We start from the raw sequence: 9,586 nt of genomic DNA on the forward strand, positions 1-9,586 counted from the left end.
ATATATTAAAAAAGTATGTAATTTAATACAACAAAATTATTAGTATTTGATTGAGAAAAAATATTTCTGTTTGTTTGTGATAGTGGAGATGGCTTATAATGGTGGTTGCGGTGACAATGATTGATGTTAGTGATTAATAATGTTGGTGGTGATAATTGTGATGGTATTGTAGTGACTGTTATGATGGTGGCGATTGATGGTGGTGGTGGTTGTTGTGATGTGACGTTGCTTGATGTTAGTAGTTTAAGGTGTTGATTGTGTTGGCTGAAACATGAATGCATGATGATTGACGATGTGTTGGTGATAGTTAAAGATGTTATTTGTTGTGATGGTGGAGATGATTGTTAGTAGAGATAAATTGTAGCGATGGTACTGGTTGAAGTGGTGGTAGAGGTGGCGTTACTAGTGACAATGGTGGTGGCAGCCAAAGAATGTGTAGAGGTTATGATGTATTAGTGGTAGTTAGTGGTGGTACTAGTTGTGATAGATGAGATGAGTTGGTTGGTAGGAGAGATTGGCCGGTAATGGTTGATGATTGTGTTGCTGTTGACGGCAGTGGTGTCGATGAATATAATTAGAATAAAAGAGGTAGTAGGTGTGGTAGCGGTTGACAATTGTGGTTGGTAGCGGTATTTGTTGTCAATGGTGGTTGTGATGGTGGAGGTGGGTGGTGGTGGTGGTTGGTGGTTGATAATGGTGACGGTGGCAGAGGTGGTTAGTGGTGGTGACTGCTGATTATGAATAGAGTGATGAATATTATCCAATACCAGAATATCCCTTCAGACCTATTAAGACTTGATTCTAAATCTGAATGATTAAGACCTATTAAGAGTTAAAACCTTAATAAAAAACAAATGCACTTAATGGTCTGAAGTCTGAACCATTCAGATTCAGACCTCCATTAAGTGCAAACAAATAAGGTCTTAGTCCCCAAAACATGATAGGCATTTGAAACTGAAACCTAATGGCTCTGGCAACGTTCAATATGTGTCTGTGCTTTCTTTCAACAATCCCATTTTGTTGTGGTGTGTAAGGGCAACTGCTTTGATGCAGCATACCCAAGGATTGAAATAACCCTCTACACTGTGAATAAATAAATTATGATTCATTATCTGATCAGAGGACCTTTATCTGAGCACCAAACTAATTCTTAATCATGTTCAAGAAACTCTTAATAGCCACAATACATTCAGATTTCAACCGCAAAGCCAAGTGTATTTACTATGATCATCTACTTCAGTCAGAAAGTACTGTTTCTTATCAAAAGTAGAAGTCCCCCAAAGGTCCATATGTACAACATCAAAGCACTTTACATCTCCAGATTCACTAGTGGGAAATGATAGTCTAGTTTGTTTAGCTAGTGGACAAACATAACACTTATTTAGATTTTAGAATCTCTAACTCTGCCTTGTGTCTTAGTAAACTAAGTGACTGCAGAACCTAAGAAGAAGGGTGTCCAAGCCTCCTATGGCATAAGTTGCAGTCTTGCATATCTACTTCTGCAACCAGCAACTTTTGAGAACTTCCTTCATGTATATCATTCAATCCACAGACCTTCTTAAGGATGTATAATCCTCTTTTCTCCTTACCAATCCCCTTCACCTTGCCAGTGTGAAGGTCCTGAAATACACAGAAATCGGGATAGAATGATACAAAGCATGAAAGTTCTTTAGTCATTTTTGACACTGACAATAGATTGAGCTTTGAAGTCAGGGACAAACATCACATCTCTAACAATTTCATCATTTATAATCTGTGCTTCTCCAACATGTGAGATATCTGCCTTGGCTCCAGTAGGAAGATTCACCATATCATTTTCTGTGTAACTATCTTATGACAGTGTGAGAAGACACCTTTATGTGCTGCAACATGGTATGTGGCACCAGAATCTATTACCCATTCATGTGGAACATGTGTTGATAAACAAGTAACTATGCCTGACATGTTGACCTGTTTGGAATCATGTGCATCTTTATTTAGTAATGACATGATTTGTCTGTACGTACTCTTCATCTGAGAAGCCTTGTGCCTTGGCTATCATAGCATTGTTGATGTCCTTGCTCCCTTGACTGCTAGATGAAACTGCTAAACCTGTATCCTCTCCTGATTGACTCCCAGTAAAGTTATGAGCTGAAAACTGATTATTGGATTGACCAGCAGCCTGATGTCCATATCTATCAAATCTTCCATGAGATTGATTATTAGTGAAGGATTGATATGATCCCCTTGAATTGCCACTGTAATTCCCCTTCTTCATATATTTCCAATCTGCAGGGTATCCTATCAGTTTACAGAAAGCATCTCTTGTATGTCCACTGAGGTGGCAGTAGTCACACTTCTTCCCTTTATAAACTTGACTACCATGGGTAGTTTTTGAAAAAATTTTATGCACCTGCATAGCTATAGGGTCAGTCTTATCACTTGTAATCGCAACACAAGCAAGTTGTTGAATCTCATCCTCTACTATCATTGCATATGCTTGGTTAAGAGTAGGTGTCACCCCTTTATGAGTATCTGCCTCTTAGCTTGATCATAAGAGTCATTTAACCCACTCAGAAACTGTATCAATCTCAGTTGGACTAAATGATCTTGCATAATCTTTAGATTTGGGACAATTACAAGATGGAGTTGGAACAACAGCATCATATTCACACCAGAGATTCTTCAGTTTAGTAAAGTATATAGAAACTGAATCAGTTCCTTGATGAAGATTATTGATTTCTTTGTGCAGTTGATAAAGCCTCATTCTATTTACTTTGTCAAATCTTTCCTTGAGGTCCTCCCACACCTCAAATGCACTTGTAGCATATACAAAACCACTCAGTAACTCAGCAGCCAAGACAATACAACTGCATTACATGTTTCCCACTGCTCATGTAGATCATCTCTGTATACATCCTACAACTGCATTACATGTTTCCCACTGCTCATGTAGATCCTCTCTGTATACATCCTTACTGCATGTGCCAGTCACAAAACCATATATTCTTTTTCCTAGTAATGCTATCTTCATGGATCGACTCCAAATTCCATAGTTCTCTGATCCAACAAGCTTTATTGGGATCAATGCAGCACCAGCAACATCTGAGGCTCCTAGAAACAAAGGATCAGTAGGATCGATTTTAGGTGCCATTATACTTCTTCTCATAAAACTCAGAAACTTTGCAACTTCAGCCTATAAACAGAGAACTAATTTCTCCTTTGTTGCTCGCAGGACAGAAATCTAAAAACTGGAATAGCGAGGCAAAACACACAATCGATATGCTTCTCTAAACCTCCATGATCGATTGTTCTGATACCATGTAAAGAATGGATCTTGGATCTAACTCAATCTCAAAAGCTAGCTCATGAGGGGAGCATTGCCTAAATCCATATAAGCAAACCACCAGTCCATTCCCCAACCAATTCCCCAACCAATGTGGGACTTTTACCCACTCTAACCCCCCAACCCCACCCCCCCACCCCAGGGCCCAACTGGCATTGGCGCGTGGACCGGGAGCCTAAACGGGGATGGACCTGGCTCTGATACCATGTTAAACTGCTGCAACATAATGCTCACATACACACATAGGAGCCATTGAAGCAGAGCTTCATTCGAGTGAAGAGAAGAAGGGAAGCTGAGAACTTTTATTGAATGAGAATGATTGTATTACAATGAGGAATGTATGGTAGATATTTATAGAATCACATGATTATCACATGAGCCTCTAGAATATTCCTAACTACCTCTAACAACTTGCTCTAACAACTTGAATAACTAACTGCATTACTCGATCAGCAGCAACTAACTTGACTGACTTATTTCAATGAAACAGTAAGAACTTACATGTTGTTTTAATGCAACAGTAATCTTTTCAATTGTGAACTTAAACCACGTGATCAACTAACTCATTTTTAACACTATCCAACTTCACACTAGATCATCAACACCATCACATGCAAGGAAGCACACAGAACTTGTTGAACAACAGTTATTTTGACTTGCTGAGAACAAGTACCATGCAATAGGAAAACTCTAATTTTTTTGCAGTAAGGTATGAAATTGTTCTTTCGATAACAGCGTATTTCACTTATCAAGTTCGCTGGTCAATGATACCAACCTTGAAATGTTCATAATAGATTAAGTGCTCGGCAGAAGGGGGTAAATGTCGGTAATTAATGGCATGGAAATTTCCTAGAAAAAATATTATGAATGAATCTTCAGAAAGGGAGAAAGAGGATGAGAGGGACAAAAAGAATAGAAAAGGATACACATCTCTTTCAACTTCAAAGAGAAGTCCACTATATGTATGAGTGGGGAACCACTAATGTGTACTATCATCTGTAGTGTGCATCTAATAATGTCCTTTTCTTTAATCTAATAGTAATTAAGAAAATAGTCAAAGTTCAATTCAAGTAAGAGATACAATATACATTCATCAGCCAATCCTTTAGATAAATTTGATAATTTAGAAACAAATCTGCACATTATTGCAAAAGAGATATGCATAAGGAAACACTTCTGTTCATTTACTATAGTTGCTGTCACTTGAACATATCACATTTTTCGATAAACTACTACTACCTTGAAACATAAAGTCAAATTCAACTCAACTGAGAAAAGGAAAGTAAGTTAACTCTTCTTCTGCTCTAATGATCTGGCTAATGGTTCAAATAGAAAATCTTGGAAGTTCCCTAAGCATTTCTCATAAATGTACATGCTTTATGCTTAGGATATATGTAACTTTTACAAGAAATCTTTTGCTCACATGTTTTCTTAGCTAGCAAACAAACTCGTTCATATGATGAAACTTAGATGCAGACATCAAACCAAATTGTCAAGACCAGATGTCAAATGGAAATGGAAAACAAAACAACTGGTCGTTCAGAAAGGGCTTCAAAAGACTAAATTGATGAGAGTGTTTATACCTATGAAAGAGAAACTATGGGAAATATCCTTTACGTACTTATTTCAAAAAAAAAAAAAAGGTAATAACATCCTTCAAAGTCCAAGTCAATAGCAAGAAAAGTAAACAGACTGAATCAAATGGCAATCATTATGCAATTGTCAACATCCAATAGAAAAACATAATTCTGTTTTCCTTCAGATGTGCTGGGCTGAATTTAGAATGACAACTAACCAAACCAACTGCTACCCCTCTAGGCACATAATCACCATCACAATAACAACATATTCAGCGTAGTCCCACAAAGTCTATGAGAATCAAGCTTTTCCCCTTCCATAAGCACATCCATGGTACTACTGAAATGGTTCGTCAGTAGAGATGTTCCCACATATGCCTTTTTGTCCAATGAGAGTCTGGGGAGGGTAGGGTGTACGCAAACCTTAACCCCACCGCCGAGATAGAGAGGTTGTTTCCAAGAAACCCTCAGCTCAAAAGCTAATTACATTTCCTACAAAAACTCTCTGCCCTCAAAGCATGAGCTATTTCTCTAACTACTACTACTACAACAACAACAACAAACCCAGTGTATTTCTCTAACTCTTCTTCTTAAACATAAATCTTACAACAAAAAATCATTCTTTCAAAATTTTCATCCAAACCCCTCATCTTGAAATGCTATTTTTTCCCCCACAAATAAGGAAACCACCAAAAAAATTCTCATTTACACGCACCAAAAACCACAACATCCCAATGTAATCCCACAAGTGGGGTCTGGGGAGGGTGGAATGTACGCAGACCTCACCTCTGTATAGCGAATCCAAACTTGTAAAAGTTACCAGTTACACATCAGATCTTGCAGCTAATTGAAACTTAAAAGCAATTCTTAAAGAAGCACAAAACTTTAACCAAGAATTAGGTGAAAAAGATCACAACTTTACACAACAACAAAAGAACACATCAAGAAAATTTATGAAGAAGAAAGACTTACATATTGCCATTAGCAAAGATTGCAAAAAGGAAGCAGCTTTTTAGCTTTCTGTGAACACACAAAAAATTCTTGCTGTGTGAAGACAAGAGAAAGACAGATCACTCTGGAAATGGGGCTAATTATGTGTCCCTGTCCAAATGTTAATTAACACATAAGAAAAGAAAAAAAAAACCCAGTAAATTAAACAAAACTAAAATTTAAGAAAATGTTGTTTGAGCAACAAGTGAGAGTATAATTTTTTGGTTAGTAAGAAAATTGGGAGACCCAAAAAAAAAAAGGAAAGTAGAGGGAATTTGAAGAGACCCAAGATTTCAGAAGCTAAGCAAAAACTGACAGAAGACAAGGGGGACACACACACGCCCACACAGCTGACAGTCTCTCTCTCTCTCTGCCTCTCTCTTTTCTTTCAAAAAATGAGTTTTGATTAAGGTGAAAAAAAAAATAGATTTTTAGTAGCTCAGATATTTGGTTACCTAACTTTTATTGAGGATAAACCTAGACTTAATTGATGGGCATTTGTTAAATTTGATATAGAATAGATATAATTATATAAGATATGTATAAAAATTGATATAAAAAAAAAAACACTTTTGATGATGACCAAGAATAGTTGAGTGTTTTGATTTCGAGGCGAAATCTTAAAATTTTGAATATTTATACATGTGTTTCAACCTTCCAAATATCCATAATACTTAAATTCTAGGTCCGCCACGATTTTTATTTTGTTGGCGTGATTAAATTTTGTAGTTTTTTATAAGACTCAATTTATTACCTTCAGAACTCCTTATTTAGACGTGGAGTTTTAGAGTAATTAATAAAATTGTTGCTATGTGATTATGAGGTTACGAATTTAACTCGTGAAAATAACCTCCTACAGAAAAGTAAGATAAGTTTTCATACAATAAATCCTTATAATTTGTTTTTTCTCATATAATGTGCATAGTAAAATTTTAGTGCACTGAACTGTTGTTTTTAATATTGTAAGATTCAATTTTCTTAACTTGTAATCTCCTTACTTATTAGTACTCATTATATTTCCTTTTAGTTCTCAAATTTTTCTTCTTTAAAATGAAATGATATGAATTTTGATAAAGATGTTAAGATATATTTTTTATCACATTGATACGAAAAAAAATTATAACTTAGTATTTTTCATATGGTTATTGAATATTTAAATTTTTATTTAAAAATATTTAAATTAAATTAATTTAATTTAGTTTTAAAAAATGATTAAACCGACTCTCGAGAAGCGAAATATGACAATTATTTTAAAAAGAAAAAAGTAATAGCTTAGTTATTTGGCTATATAAACTTTTATCTTGTTGGTGTGATTAAATTTTTATTTTTCAATCTTTTTTTAAGATTTGATTTTCCATCTTTCAATCTTCTTACTTTTTAGTAGCTTAGTTAATTTTTGGTAAGTGAACTTTAATTTTGTTGTCTGAATAGATTTTCATTTTGTAATTTTTTTAAGATTTGATTTCCTTTTGTAATCTCCTTACTTTTTAGTAGCTTAGTTATTTGGGTATAAGCGTTTATCTAATTGGCATGGTTATATTCTCATTTTGTAATCTTTATTAAGATTTGATTTTTCATCTCGTAATCACCTTCGCTATATTTTCTTTTTCTATTTTCAGTTTAATAAAATAAATAAATAATGATGATTACGGATGAAAAATTTATTTATCAAGGTCATTTTTGAATTTTTATGAAGTGGCGGCATACCGTCTTCTAAAAAGGATAAATAGATCTTATAATGAATTCAATTCCCGATTTCTATTTTAGAATTATGTAATTAAGGGACTCTTCTTTTTTAAGATTTTTATGATATTTTCAACCTTAGAGCATATATTAACTCACATTTTCTTTTTAATCGTTTCAATTGTAATTACAATTCATTTGATAACCTTTGTAGTCGATGAAATCATAAAGCTATACGATTCATCAGAAAAAGGCATAATAGTTACTTTTTTCTGTATAACAGGATTATTAGTTACTCGTTGGATTTCTTCGGGACATTTCTCACTAAGCGATTTATATGAATCATTAATTTTCCTTTCATGGAGCTTCTCCCTTATTCATATAATTCCGTATTTCAAAAAAAATATTTTAATTTTAAGTAAAATAACGGGACCAGGTGCTATTTTTACCCAAGGCTTTGCTACTTCAGGTATTTTAACTGAAATACACCAATATAGAATATTAGTACCTGCTTTTCAATTTGAGTGGTTAATAATGCACATAAGTATGATGCTACCTCTCCGGAGGTAGGGATATGGACTGCGTACATTTTACCCTCCCCAAACCTCACTGTGTGGAAATACACTAGGTTTATTGTTGTTGTTGTTGTTGATGATGATGATTTAGAGTAAAAATAATTTTTAAATTTAAATTTTTCTGAAATTTTATAAAACATGATTTTTATTTAAACTCAAAAAAAAGTAAAAGATATTCATGGTGGATCAAATGGCCATATATAGTCTTCAAATATTTAAAATAGTTTAAGAGAAATACTATGAATTACATAGTTAATAAATTGAAATATTTTTATAAATTATTTAAAGATTTTGTGATCAAGGGTTTTTTGAGCTCTCCAACTTATCAACGTAAAAGATGTGACATTAATTCAAAAATACTTATTGAAGTAGTCTGCTATCCAATTTTTGTGTGCATAAATGTCTATTTCAAAGATGAGAGGGATATACTCAATAAGGTCATTTCTCAACCAACCCTATCTATTCTATGTACTTTTATTATTTGGTAGATCAAAGTTCTATTTCGAATTTGGAGCTTCTTCTTTATTTTACGTAGGAGAGTTTCATATCGGATGAAAAAAATAAATTAATGATTTTTTTATATGATTTTAAATAATTTTTTCCTCGTGAGCTAATTTTTAAGTTGAGTTAAACTCAAAATTTATTTATTTTACACAATATCGTAGCAGGGCCCATTCCAATTATTGTTTACTGAATTTTCATAATACTCCTCCTTAAATTGTTTAGGCTCCAGATGTCCAATCTTTGGCCTGAGATAGGATGTCGGGCTATTAGGCCAATAATTATTTCCAAATTTTTGTGTATCGTAGTTGTGATGTGAGTAGGTGCTTCACTACGTACCAAAATGAAGAAAAGTGTGAATCAATCAAAAAACTCTTTAATACATTAAAAAAAAATATGTTCACATAAATTCTGTTTTTTTATTCCACCCCAAGTATATTTGTTCCTAATATATCACCCTTTCTATGGTCGATAAGGCCTTTATAAATAGTTTGAAAAAGTGCCCAATTACAAAGTATATCGTCATAAGACTCAAGGGTAAGACTAGTAAGGTCCTCAAAATTTTGAGGTCTCAAAAATTTAATATGAAATTTATGATTTTAAAAATAATACTAAAGATCATAAAATATAAAAGATACAAAATTTAAATTTTAATAAAAAGAACTATCTACTTTTTATTAAAAATATTTTATAACTTTTTATCAAATCTTCATATTAATAGATAAAGTTTTCACAATAATAGTTAAGGTAATGCATTAAAACAAATGACTAACATCTTATTAATTAAAATTAGTCCTTACTTTTATAAATAATACTATTACTATGTGAAGTTAAATGTTTAATGTCTTCTAAAAATACTACACTAAAAAAATAGAACATAAAATTTTTTTAAAAAACTCTAAATTAGTGATAATATTTTTGTTATGTATATATAT

At 33.3% G+C, this 9,586-nt stretch overlaps 1 protein-coding gene across 2 annotated transcripts in view; it reads right to left on the bottom strand.

The window, feature by feature from the left end:
- LOC107851054 (deSI-like protein At4g17486) overlaps nucleotides 1-6,392 on the bottom strand; it is a 13,986-nt gene extending 7,594 nt beyond the window's left edge. The window contains exons 1-2 of one of the 2 annotated variants that reach the window (XM_016695948.2): nucleotides 6,178-6,305; nucleotides 5,875-6,003 (exon numbers count right to left, since the gene is read on the bottom strand). The gene's annotated coding sequence lies outside the window, so the exon portion shown is untranslated. Of the gene's footprint in view, nucleotides 1-5,874 lie in introns of both variants that reach the window. The other variant, XM_016695946.2, reaches the window with a different exon arrangement.
- Nucleotides 6,393-9,586: the final 3,194 nt, after the last annotated feature.

Source organism: Capsicum annuum, chromosome 12 (assembly GCF_002878395.1).
Source record: "Capsicum annuum cultivar UCD-10X-F1 chromosome 12, UCD10Xv1.1, whole genome shotgun sequence".
Taxonomy (NCBI): Eukaryota; Viridiplantae; Streptophyta; class Magnoliopsida; order Solanales; family Solanaceae; genus Capsicum; species Capsicum annuum.